The sequence below is a fragment of the Triturus cristatus genome, chromosome 10 (genome assembly GCF_964204655.1).
Source record: "Triturus cristatus chromosome 10, aTriCri1.1, whole genome shotgun sequence".
Classification (NCBI taxonomy): domain Eukaryota; kingdom Metazoa; phylum Chordata; class Amphibia; order Caudata; family Salamandridae; genus Triturus; species Triturus cristatus.
Genome location: NC_140593.1, coordinates 49,970,101 through 49,984,192, shown reverse-complemented (window position 1 = coordinate 49,984,192; position 14,092 = coordinate 49,970,101). Strand labels below are relative to the sequence as shown.

General features: G+C 43.0%; 1 protein-coding gene across 4 annotated transcripts in view; it reads left to right on the top strand.

The window, feature by feature from the left end:
- LOC146788808 (SLAIN motif-containing protein-like) overlaps positions 1–14,092 on the top strand; it is a 418,592-nt gene that overhangs the window by 167,070 nt on the left and 237,430 nt on the right. Inside the window, exon 2 of one of the 4 annotated variants that reach the window (XM_085630382.1) lies at positions 11,259–11,324. The exons of the other annotated variants lie outside the window; for them this stretch is intronic. The gene's annotated coding sequence lies outside the window, so the exon portion shown is untranslated. The remainder of the gene's footprint in view (positions 1–11,258; positions 11,325–14,092) is intronic. 4 annotated transcript variants of the gene reach the window in all.

Here is a 14,092-nt window from a genome sequence, read left to right as displayed (position 1 = left end):
CCCTTGAATCTCAGGCCAAAGCCATAAGTACATGGCTTGCTGCTTCGTGTGACCGTGTGGCCCCGCTTAAAAAGATCAAAGCGGTTCGTCCACACGACGCGCACAAATGGTTCTCCACTGAGCTCAAGGCACTAAAACTTGACCTCAGACGGGCGGAACGCCTTTGGAGACGTCAGTATTCCCCTCCTTTGCGAGCTCAGTACAGACAACTCCTTACCAACTACAAAAAAGCAGTCCTTAATGCCAAATCTTCTTACTTCACGGAGAGAGTATCGCTCTCCGTGAATAAACCTCGTGAAATCTTCTCTTTGGTTCGCAATCTTGCTACTTCTGATCGCTCCACCCCCAGCCTGGTTCCCTCCCAATCCTTTTGTCTGTCACTTAATAACTTTTTTATTGACAAGATTGCGAAAATTAAGGCCGACATTCCTACTGTGCCTCAGCCTACCCTCACCAGCTCTGCTACCCTCCCTTCTTCCTTCGACATTTTCCCCCCTATCTCCCTTGACTTGTTTCACAACTACCTGTCTAAAGTTAAATCTGGTTCTCCTTTGGACGGTGTTCCTGCACGGATCCTCAAAATCCTCTTCACTAACTGTCCTGGTCCCCCCCTCTCTTTTCTCAACTCCTCACTGGCTTTTGGTGCTGTCCCTTCTTCCTTTAAATCTGCTGTTGTCTTTCCTATTCTAAAAAAACCTGGTCTAGATCCTTCCCTCCCAGTTAATTTCCGTCCCATTTCCCTTCTTCCCTACCTGGGTAAAATCTTAGAGACCCACGTCACCTCCTGCCTCTCCTCATACATTGAGGATAATGGCCTTTTAGCCTCCCATCAGGCGGGCTTCCGCCCTGGCCATTCTACAGAAGCGGTGGTTCTAGCGGTCTTAGATGAACTCAAGGGCAAGGCAGACGTTAATCTTCCCCAAGCCTTGGTGCTTCTCGACTTGTCCGCTGCGTTTGACACGGTCGATCATTCCATTCTTCTTGACCGTGTCTGCGCAGCGGGCATTCGGGGTGTGGCCCTTTCCTGGCTTGCATCCTTTCTCCAGGATAGGCATCAGGCTGTTCATCTTTCCGGTTTCTCTGCCCCTTCTTGCTCGGTCACTTGTGGTGTTCCTCAGGGTTCTTCTCTTTCCCCTCTCCTCTTTAACCTGTATATCTGTCCCCTTGTTTCTTCTCTTCTCAAGCAGGGGATCTCTGTATACAATTACGCAGATGATCTCCAGCTTGTCTTTGATCTGTCTTCTTCTCCTGATTCTATTCCCAAGTTCAGTTCCACCCTTATCTTTATTTCGGAATGGATGAGCGCCAACCATCTTAAGCTCAACCCCGATAAGACGGAACTTGTCCTCACGGGTGGTCCCTCTAACCCTTGGTCCCCTGCACATTGGCCCCCCTCTTTTGGCCCCCCCCCCACGCCCTCTTCTTCTGTCCGTACCCTTGGTATCAAAGTCAGCTCTGACTTAACCATGCACAGCCAGATCAGCTCTGTTGTGTCTTCATGTTTCCTTTCCCTCCGTCTTATTCGGAAAATATCACGCTTTTTCACCACCGACGCGCTTAAATCCATAGTCTTGGCTTTAGTCATCTCACGCCTCGACTATGGCAATGGCCTGTACGTGGGTATCCCCTCCCACGAATCCCGACGTTTACAGGCCATTCAAAATCAGGCTGCCCGTCTCATTCTCTCCCTTCCCAAATTCTCTCACATCACCCCGGTTTTGAAATCCCTTCACTGGCTCCCCATTCGCTTCAGATCCCTCTTCAAACTTGCTTGCTTTGCCTTTCGCGCCCACTCCCGTTCTGCCCCTGCTTATATCACCTCCCTTATTTCTTCCTATGCTCCTAGTCGCACTCTCCGCTCTTCCTCTCTCTCTCTCCTTCACATCCCCCGCTTCCGCAAGTCCAGATCCGGGGGAACTCGTCTTTCCGTCTTAGCTCCCCAGTTCTGGAATAGTCTTCCACTTCATCTTCGCTCCATTCCTATTTTCAGCCATTTCCGTAAAGCCTTAAAAACTTTTCTCTTCTCTTTGGCTTTTCCCTCTTAGGTCCCCTGTGTCTCCCTCTGTGAGTTCTGACCCAGGTCCCCCAGCGCCAGGAAACCGCTTGGTAGCAGTGCGCTTTATTAAATATTGTTTTCATTTCATTTCATTTCTGCTGACCTTGTTCTCTGGCTCTACAGCAGCTCTGCTGACCTGGTACTCTGGCTCTACAGCGGCTCTGCTGACCTGGTACTCTGGCTCTACAGCGGCTCTGCTGACCTGGTTCTCTGGCTCTGGAGCGGCTCTGCTGACCTGGTTCTCTGGCTCTGGAGCGGCTCTGCTGACCTGGTTCTCTGGCTCTGGAGCGGCTCTGCTGAGCTGGTTCTCTGGCTCTGGAGCGGCTCTGCTGACCTAGTTCTCTGGCTCTAGAGCGGCTCTGCTGACCTAGTTCTCTGGCTCTAGAGCAGCTCTGCTGACCTGGTTCTCTGGCTCTAGAGCAGCTCTGCTGACCTGGTTCTCTGGCTCTAGAGCAGCTCTGCTGACCTGGTTCTCTGGCTCTAGAGCGGCTCTGCTGACCTGGTTCTCTGGCTCTAGAGCGGCTCTGCTGACCTGGTAGAGACAGATATAGGGTCGATTCTGAAGAAAAGTCACCCAGGAGTAAATTTCCGACATTTTGGAATTGGCAGAGGATTGTAGGAGTACTGCCGGGAAACCATGATGACCATCACACTTTCGTGAGGCCAGCTGTGGAATTCTTGTAAATCTCAACGTTCTCACATGCATATATGGGTATTTTTGGAAACAAATATAGGTAACGTACATTTACGCATGCGTAAATCCCTCTCAATTACAGAAACCCATTCACCTGCATCGCAAACAATTTTGGGTGAGTCTGTTCTTCGTTTCCACCCTCCTTAAAGACGTACTCCTGCCCGGACAATATTACATTTTGGACCGTGGCACAGGAGGGAACGGATTGCGATAACACCCATGAACACGCAAGCTTGGCGGGGAGAAACCTCCAGAGCATTCCGCACTGGCACAGCGAGCAGGAGACAGGGAGGGACTGGCAATGTGCACGCGTTCACATCTCCTGTCCCCCTTCGGCCAAGAAACGGACAACAATAGAACTTGCTAAGGCGGGCAGTGCATGCGCTGCATCGCTAGGTGAGACCTAAAAAAGGATTGTTGCTATTTTGTGAGAGCGCTATTTTCTTTTCTTTTCTTTAGACTTCAGCCTCTGTTAAGGCATGCAATTTTATTTTTTCAGGCACGTGAAAAAGTGGTGTCTCCTGCAGCGGTGTGAGGGTACTTTAATGGAGGAGTACTGCTGACGTCCTGGTTTTATGTCTGGTTGAGGTAGCATTACGATGCCCCTCTTGCAGTACTGTGTACGCAGGGTTCCTTTAAGGCTTACATTTAAGCTGGCAAAGTTGGTCTGTTAAGATGCTATTAAAGTGCTTGTTGCATGAGCCGTGGTCACTTTGTTCCTAATGTTGGAGTCAGTGGAAGGAGTACGTTTTGTTACACCCACTTATAATTGTGGCAGTGCTGATGAGTGTTTTGATGTTGGTGTGACTGGCTCTCTGCTGGGTGACCATGGGCCTCATTTCCGGCTGATGCAGGTCACATGGTCTGCCGTTCTTGGGTTTCCTGTTGACATTTGTTGAAGAAAGCTAGTTGTGGATGTAGGAAGCAGGGTTGTTGCTGCGAATAATAACCTCGGTATAGATGGTTGATTAATTCTCTTATGGACATGATCCTCTTTGACTAGTGGACTGATGTAATGGCACGTAGAGCAGATGTTTCATATCGTATCGAGGGTAAATGGAGCTAAAGAATTAACATTTTGTCGTATTCAAGGAATCTGAATAACTAAACATCCATAGTTGAATTTTAGGACATTAAAAAGTTTTCAGTTTCAATCTACATATATATTTTCTTTGTCCGATATTTTGAGCAGCTTTCCGGCATATAATCTAAAAACACATTAAAACCCTTAAAGTATATGTTCCTCTTGGTTCCATAATTGTTTATATATTGATTTTCAATCTTGAAGGAGAACTTGAGGGAGACCATGTGGCCGAACGGCTTGAGCGGTCGACCGTGAAGCTGGGGAACCGAGTTAGTCTCAGCAGGGACGCTCAACATCCTGTCATTCTGGGCAAAATCACGTAATCTCCCTGTGCCTAACAAAAAACAAGCATTGGCATTGCCAATAGGTCTCGCCTTTTGGTCCTAGTAAGTGTGTTGCTATACTAATATATAGGCACTTGAGCAATTGTTGGCAATGTTGCACGCTCTGAATGGTTGTAACCTACAATCCACATATTTCAAAATGCAGGGCAGGAATGAAAAGGAAAAAAAACGCTGTGTCCTAATAAGCAATAATGCTCCATATATACACGAGACTGAAAGCACATTGAGCACCAATACAAATGACTGCACGTGACCGCATGAATATTTCATCAATACCGTGTCCTAACACCGTGGGCTGCAGAAAGAGATAAAAGACTAAGTCAAAGCAGGCTGCTACGATGCATTGTGACCAATCTTTGATAGAACAGTAATTCTAGGCGTGCTACACCCAAACCAAGCGTTCTGTGCAATATCTCGTATGTTAATGTGGACTATAACTAATATTTTAAAAACAGTCAGCAAAATGTGTGATCTAAAGTAGTGTTGTCAATAACAGACCAGGATTATGCAGAGTATAAGCAATAGTGCAGTGCTGATTGTAATGAGACCTGCACCCATCTGAGATCGATTAACTAACCTTCACTGCGTGGCCGATAGTGTAAACGTAATCATAATGGCTAGAAAAAGTGCTCTATCAGAAAAAGGAGCCAACTGTAAGCTCTGTAGCCAATTGATACCAGATGGTTGCCACAAGCTACAGTGAGTTAATTTTAAGTGGAGCCAATAACACCTGCTTGAATACATTGTTGCTTGTAATGAGGAATTCATTGTAAATCCGTCTTATACAACACAGAAGAAGTATATATGAAAAAGTATATATTTCTGCAATATTGCGTGTTTTACCATCAGCTGCAAACAATAAACCAAAAGCGGAGCGAAAGATACACTGCTCCGATGCATTTAATCTTATCTCTACCATGTAAATGACTGTGCCTTTTGCGAGCAAACACAAATCTGTGCGCAGTAACTAATGCTGCCACAGGCTGCAATGGATTTTTGGAAAAACAAATGGAGGGGCCAACTATACGTACTCTGATGCCATGCTATTAAGTGATAATTAACAGACATGACCTACACGAGTGGGGGAGCAAATGTGCAATGCTAATGCAAGCATGAGGACTCCTTTAAAAAGCCCGGGAGTGGTGCATGCGTAGTCTGCTCATTTCCAAGCACTGCACTTGTGGCGCGCCCCTGCTCGCTCCCGATGGTGGATGCCGCCACAAGCACGAGTGTGTGCTTGAAAATGAGCAGAGCGACGGCTAAAGGCCCTCCTAAGCGGCACACGCGTGCTGCGTAGGCGCGACCTAAAAAGTGAATGTGTTCCTCTGCAACGCAAGTGGTGCTCATGTAAAGTGCTCTGATACCTTCGGGTCGGGTTTGCGCTAAATACACCGCCACCACTCGACACCCCCCCCCCCACCCACCCCAAAAAAAAAACCTGAACATTCTCATTCATTCTGCCGATTTCTCATTAATTACTTGATGTACAGACACAATACGCTTGTGTGTGACTAGACTCTGGTTAGGGTACAGAAATCACTCCGTGCACTTGAGCAGTATCATTTAGCTAGTAACTTATTGGTTTGTGTCAAAGAAGAAAGCTAATGTATTTGGCAGAAGAGCCATATTACATGTTTTTTGGGCTAATCTCTTTTATTGGTTTTATGGGTTACGTTTTCCTCTACGGTGAATCCAACTGATTACCTCCAGGCTAAAACATTGAAGATTGTAGGAGTAGCAATGCCACTATCATGATTTTAATAACAGTTAGGAAAACGTTTTTCTCTCAAACTTTCTTTATTGAATGTTAGTTGGCAAATCACCATACTTTGACACTGATACAGGTATAGGATACGAGGATATACATCTTAGGTGCTTGGGTAACATACTGTTTCTGCCACTGAATGAGCTCTTAAATAAAAACCGAGTATCTCCTACCGTAGAGTTCAAGATCGCTGTTGCCCAACATAATCCCCCCTCCCCATTCCTCCCCTCCCCCCCCCCCACCCCCCCATAACCCCTAAGAAGAAAACATGAGTGGTGATTTTGAAGCAATGTGCGACATGTATGGTATAAATCTAAGTAGTAACAGGGGGTGGGGGTTTGGAATAGAGTATTGAGTACGGCGGGGGCAGTCGCCGGCTCCTTCCAACCTTAAATCTGAAAGAGGTGGTTCTCTCCTGAATGAGTGGGACACGTAAAGAGCAGGAGGCCTGTTGAAAGGAACCGCACTAGTGGACCCCAGATGTATTCCAAGTTTTTTGTAATTTTCTAAAAGAATGTCAGCCATCGTTTCCATAGTTATGTCCTGCCATTGCCGTACATGCCAATAGGACAACGAGGGAGCTTCAATCTTCCCCCCAGGAAGCCGCCAGGGCCATCTTAGCTGCCCGAGGAGGAAGAACGGTTTTAAAATATTTTCTTTTAGAATGCCTTAACTTGTGCTGGAAAGCAACCACACAGCTGAAGGTACTTGCAGTGAATGCCACGGGTACAGTTTTAATGCACTTCAGACACTGGTATAGTTGGAGTTTGATTAAGGTCAGGAATGAGGGCCAGCTTATGATCTGTTTGGGCCTTTTGTTGCAGAATGGATTATTTCAGTATAACACATTTCTGGGCTAGGGTGATTATGTTCAGTACAGATTGGTGATTTATCTACCTCTACTGATGGAACAATATGACATCCAAAAGTATTTGAACAGCCTCTGGTGATTATGAAGCATCACATAAAAGAAACTCCACTTTTGCCTGGAATAGATTAATAGTTGACAGTATAGAAGTGTACACCTGCACCCACTGGGATAATTGTGTACACTCTACCCCAGAAATAAGTCTGTATTATTCTTGTTTTTGGTTGTTGAAACCATATATTTTGTGGTTGCTGGAAAGGAAGTGAGAAAGAGGAACTGAAGTGACGGATGTTGTGAATTAGATGCTGAATTTGCTGAGGCTGTCTTGTATTTATTTGCTCTGTCCGACCCTAAGAAGTGATAGACATGGATTCCTCTGCAGATACATTTATAGGAAAGTGTGTGTGATATATATATCTCTAACGAGCCACACCAGCTTATAAACTGCAGCAAACATTTTCTTTTGGTATAATTCACACAACACGTTTCGACCCTGTACGGGCCTTGATCACATGACTTGCAGTGTGGTCTGATGCATTTTTAAAACACGACTCCATCCTGAAAAGCAACGAGACGTTAAAAAAAATCGTGCTGCAGTCGCCGCACCCAAATACATCATGGTGTTTGTTGTTTGATAATCAAATACATAAATACATCATGGAGTTCGTTGTTTGATTATAATATGCCACATTAAAACATAATCTCTAAATCCAGTTGTTTCACTGCTAAAATAGCTTTTCTCTGTAGGTTTCGAAAAACATATCTCACATGGTTTAAATTTACAATACATATTCAAGAAATTACTCATTACGGGCTAAAATAGCCTAATTTGGAAAGTCTTAGTCCAGGTCTCGATTTGCGGACAGCAATTGTTCTTTCAGACGTCATTCCGCTCACGGGGTGTCCCAATAACATTCTGTTTCATTATTGCCACATTATCCGCTTAAAGTTCTTTATCCCAATGTCCCGATGGACACTATTCACAATTCATTGCTTCCCAGCTCCTTTTGTCCTGTTAATATACAAATCAACATTGACAGTCCTCCAGCAGCAATTGACTTAATCGTGCGACATTTAACTTTTACCTCACAATCTGAGACTGTAGTTCTAATACCACTGCTCCTTGGATCACAAATCCGTTATGTTGTATATGACCCGTACTTTCTACGGGCATTTCTTCAGCGAGAACGTTGTTTGTCTGGCATGTAAATTGCTCACACTGAGGCAGTTCCAGTACCACTGCTTCTCAGTGCAACCAGTATCATTTTCACCGAAAGACCTCCGTCATCAGTCAGGTTTGTACATACTGGGCACAAACTATCCTTCACTAGTCTTTCACGCCCACTGCTACACACTGCTGCATCGAGTCTGGAGCACATCTCGATGCCTTGTGATGCCACTCTGCCATCCCTTGGAAGAGGCCCTGAAGCCCTTTTCTGATCGTTGAGTAATTACACAGTTTGTGTAAGATTTGAAGAGGATGTTGATTGACATGTAGACTTTAAAGTTTTATGTTTCATTGGCATCACAAGGCTCTGAGATGTGCCCCAGACTTGATGCAGCAGTGTGTAACAGTGGGTATGAAAGTCTTTTGAAGAATAGTTTGTGCCTAGAATGTACAAACCTGACTTGATAAGTCATTGAATCATGACTTTAGGAGCAACCATGTCTTTATTGCTTTCCTTAATTTTAAATACCTGACAATGATAGTTATTCTCTTTAGGAATTTGATCTAGAGCTTGCATGTCTTGAAACAGAATCAACTTTTTAGTATGTGTTTAATGTTCCTTAAATGGGAATTGGAGCTAGCTTGGACCTGGTATTTCTCTTTCAACTTTACAGTTTTGAGTTTTGACTGTATGAAGATATATGCAGCTCCACGGGCCACCGGATATGCTCTTCAGCGTGCATTGCATGATGTTCTCCTGGCCACCTAATAGCCAATGTAGACCTTTGACGGATGAGTGAATGTGGTCCTGTATACTTGGGTTTATGACTTGTCTGGCTAGTATATTGGGAATCGCTTGTATCTCGCTTGTTACTTTCGCTATTATTTTATGAATCTTTTTGATTTTTACACTATTGCTAATTTGACTTCTCTGTAAATTTTGTACAATTATGGTATCGAATGTGCCCCGTACAATTATGGTATCAAATGTGCCCCGTAATTTATTGGTAGAGTACAAATTACTCTGTTAGAGGGGTTGTATAAAGTTTTTTTGGGTGCTCATGGTTTCAGCTTTTAATATTTTTGGTTTCTAGTTGTGTACTAGCATCTTTTTGCTTCTATATTTGGGAGGGGGCACTTGCTGGTGTGTTTGAATGACGAGTTTGTAAAGCACACAGATAGCTGAAAAAGAAGTGTCCTGGCGCTGTGGGTAACAGATTTGCAGCTGCAGGAGAAGAGAAACTTTAATTCCACTGATTTAAACTGTGGCATCAAACATGTGGATTTTTAATTGTTTTCTGAACTTGCCTAGATTGAATTGGGCCCGTAGAGAGAGATAAGGAAGGCGTTCCATGCTCTAGCTGTAATGACTGTTGGGGATCCCCCTCCCAGCCTAACTTTTTTTTAACTTGGGTGTCATTAGCAGAAATTGACTCAGAATGCAAACTGCGAGGTGGTAAATACGAGGAAAATAGTGAAGACATATAGGTCCTTTGTCCTGTCTGGTAATTAGCTTATTGGCACTGGCGTAAAGCCCTAAACCAGCTTCTTTTAGCAATCTGTAGCCAGTAAAGATTGCACAGATGTGATTAAATGTGCAAACTTATGTTGAGGCTTAAGACTGTGCGTGCTGCTGCATTTTGTACGAGTTGCACTCGTGGTAAGAGGTATTATGGAAGATCAACTAGCAAAGAATTGCAGTGATCGAGTGTCCATATTATCAGTACTTGTGTCAAGGTTTTCTTCCACAAAGAGGAAGAAAAAGGATAACTTTTCTGATAATACCGAGAAGATGAAAACCGGTGGCAGCAAGAGCGTTAGTATGTTCTTCAAAAGAAAGTCTGGAATCGGAAATAATCCTTTACATTCCTGGCATGTTCTGAATCCTTTACAATCCTGGCATGTTCTGATGGTGGGGGAATATGATGGTGGGGGAATGGTTCCTAGACTTTCCAGCCACCAGTTACTTGTCCATAAAACCAGGTTGCTGGAAAGCAAATGCTTGTTTTTTTTTTTTTTTTTTTTTTTACTGTTTAGTGTCAGTGAGTTATGGTTCATCCATACAGATTTCTTTTTGATTGAGGCTGGAGGAACATTTTTTAGAATTTTCTTCAGTGTTCCTGTCTAGCATCAAAAAGAGTTGTTGTCGTAGGTGTAGAACTTAAAACCATTAGAGTCGATAAGTTTGGCTAAAAGGGCAACATATCAACTAAACAGTCACTAAAGGAACGAAGCTAGCGGTATCCCTCTAGGACAGCACTGGATTTTTTGTTACCCCATCATAGTGTTGGTGATGTTTTAAGGTGCACCACTTCATAAAATACAGTGTGATTTAAATCAGTCCATATCCTTGGTGTCTTTTCCTTTTCAAAAATTCTTCTTTATTTTTTATTTATGACATATACATTAAAAACAGCCAAAGCAGCCGACGCGTTTCGTCCAACTTGGGGACTTCTTCAGGGCTGCAATTTTTATAAGAAAACATATATAAATAACACATAAGGACATTTTACAGACGATTTCTAAAAGCAAGACATAACCAATGTACACACAAAAAAGGCGCTACAAAGTAGGTTCAATTCTTATAAGGGTTACAGAAGACACCACTTAACAGTTCTAGACAGACATACAATAATTGCAGTGACCACCATACCAGCAATTGTTAAAAGCTAGTTCCAAGAAGGTTTGTACATGTTATCGGCACATTGACTAGTTAGAACTGCGAATAAGTTGGCCATATCAATATAACTCAACCGATTGACAATTTGGGATATATAATCACAATGTAAGATTTTGATAACAGACTCAATCTCTATTAAAGGGCCGTATTTTTTATATTTATTTAAAATGTTGCACCGGACCTCCACAGAAAACCCCCATGTCATAGTGCTAATCTCAGTATCAACATTGGGATGTATAATCACAACATTAGGTCTTAATAACAGGCTCAAGTTTTACTAAGGGACGTGTTTTTAAGTCCGAATATGACTAATTACATTGTTTGGTGATATATGTCTTATTAAACATATGAATCACCTCGGTTACTGCCCTTTTGTAATCCTTTGTATTATTGCTATTTATTCATCCACTGGAAAGCTTTAATTATCAGTTTTGGTCCTTTGAATCATATACTAATCCCAAATAATTATTAGCTGGGAGATTGATACTAGCATAGCCTTCTTCTCTTTGTTCAATGACTAGTATGTTCAAAGCTTATTACAGATGATTGTTGTATAGCCTTTTATTCTCATACTTCTCTGTTTTTTTTTATTCCTTTAGTGTCATTGAATTGTGCTCTTTGAAACACTACTATTGAAAACAAATATCGGTGTATCATTGCTTACGGTGGGTACATATTCAGTATCTATTTCTCTGGCTTTGATAGGGAAATATAACTGGTTTTACAACCAAACTATGGATATTACTCGCTCTTTTGAGACTCACACTTAAAGAGTGATATGAGCTGGGGTTTGTCTGTGGAGGCCAGGTGCCACACTCTGACTTAAAAACATGTCCCTTAGTAAAACTTGAGCCTGTTATTAAGACCTAATGTTGTGATTATACATCCCAATAGTGTTACTGAGATTAGCACTATGACGTGGGGTTTTTCTGTGGAGGTCCGGTGCAACATTTTAAATAAATATAAAAAATACGCCCTTTAATAGAGATTGAGTCTGTTATCAAAATCTTACATTGTGATTATATATCCCAAATTGTCAATCGGTTGAGTTATATTTATATGGCCAACTTATTCGCAGTTCTAACTAGTCAATGTGCAGATAACATGTACAAACCTTCTTGGAACTAGCTTTTAACAATTGCTTGTATGGTGGTCTCTGCAATTATTGTATGTCTGTCTAGAACTGTTAAGTGGTGTCTTCTGTAACCCTTATAAGAATTTAACCTACTTTGTAGCGCCTATTTTGTGTGTACATTGGTTATGTCTCGCTTTTAGAAACCGTCTGTAAAATGTCCTTATGTGTTATTTATATATGTTTTCTTATAAAAATTGTAGCCCTGAAGAAGTCCCAAGTTGGACGAAACGCGTCGGCTGCTTTGGCTGTTTTTAATGTCTGTCGCAAATAAAAAATAAAGAAGAATTTTTGAAAAGAAAGACACCAAGGATATGGACTGATTTAAATCACACTGTATTTTATGAAGTGGTGCACCTTTTGCTGTTTATTTAAATATCAACTAAACAGTGTAGAGGCTAGAGTTGGACACTGCAGAACCTCTGAGATAATAGGGCAGAGGAGCAGAGCGTTTCGCTGTGGTCTTATAGACCAGGGGCAAACCATTTGTGGATAGTGCCCGAGATACCTATATGGGCTAGTTGCTCTAGAATGATGGGAGTGTGAGATGGTATCAGAAGCAGTCAAGAGATCGAACAGTAAAAACGCTGCCACATCAAGGGTGAGCCGAATGTCATTGGAAGCTTCGGCCAAGACAGTTTCCATACTAAGCCGTTTGTAAAATCCATATTAAACAGGGTGAAGATAGTGTGTCTCCAGGAAAATAATGATCTATTAGTTAGTGTTTCCATGATATTTGTATTTAAGTGCAGTAGGGAAATCAAACTGAAATTGGCCATATTGTTGGTATTGAGTGTAGGTTTTAGAAGTAGCGGGGTTATCATGGCAGCTTTCCAGGTAAAGCTATTCCTGAAGAAAGCGAGCAGTTACATAAAGTCGTTAAGGGAGGATTAATGTTGTTAATGATTGTGTGTTTTATTGTATGTAGGGTTTTTTGTAACTGTAGCAATAATTATTGCCTGCAAGTTTAAAAGGGTTGGGCAGATTCTAAAACGTAGAAATGATAGTGGTGAAGTAAACTCACTGTATCAAGACCCAGAGATTTAACTAGTCACAGAAATCCTGTTCTGTTGGAGTAACAGTTTTTAGGTCGAGCCTAGAGCCGCCGCGCATGCCCTGCTCTGTGAGACTTGTTGTAGTGGAGTAGGGAATAGAAGCCCTGCCCACTCTCCGCCCATATTTGCCATTGGCTTGTGTTATTGTCTGTTCTGAATGCTGACTTCCGATTCCTAAATAGGCTTGTTAGTCCCTCCTTAGTACCGCCTCCTCTTCGTTTGTCACCGCCTATGGCGACTGGCCCTTTTACTTCAGTTGTTCCACGGTACCGGTTATTATGGCTTTAAGCACTCCTTTCTTTGAGTTTCTCATACTTCAGGCACGACATCTGTCCATGCCTTCTTTACAACGAGGCCCTCCCTCCCGTTGTCCGTGCCTTCTGTACCCCCCTCCCGTTGTCCGTGCCTTCTGTACCGCTTCCCATTGTCCGTGCCTTCTGTATCCCCTCACGCCATCCCTTCCGTTGTCTGTGCCTTCTTTACCTTCCCACCCCACCCTCCCTCTCGTTATCTGTGCCTTCTCCCCCTGCCCTCCCTTCTTACCTCCCGTTGTCCGTCATGCCTACCATTTACAATGCAAGTCTTGCATTTACGCAAGTTTGAGCTATTGGCATTGTAAATGACAATGCTGTTTTGGTTTTTAAAACCTAAATAAAAGGCATTGTAAATGACAATGCCAATAGCTTTAACTCGCATAACTGTGAGACCTATTGTTTTGGAAATGCTTGTTTGTTTTAGTTGTGTACAGTTTTTGATTCCTCAATGGGTTTCTTGGTGAGTTGGTTTGGTTGGAGATGCCTGAAGAAATATTTTGAATTCAGTGAGGTGGACGTCGTTGACGAGGTCCAGAGCAGAGTACTTGCCACAGCAGGGGATTTGTATAATTAAAGATATTTTTCTGTTAATTTATTGGAATAGCGAGGGTCTTCCACCCCCAGTCACAGAACAAGGTGTAAGTGAAGTCAATAGATGAACTTGTCCACCAAGGACGCAACGATCGCAATGGCTGCTATGTCGTTAGGAATAATGTCTTTCTCGAATGGAATGGCAGCTGCTGTTTCACCTTGTGCCGGAGAGGCCAAGCTCCTGCATAGGTCAGAGGTAGATAGAAGTGATCTCCTTCATCCACAATTCTTATGCTCAATGAACTAATTACAGGTGGTTTTGGAGTCTAAAGTTGGAGATAGTTGAGAAGTTGTGGACTCTATAGGTTGAGCTCAGCGATGCTGCTGCTGCATTTCTCGCC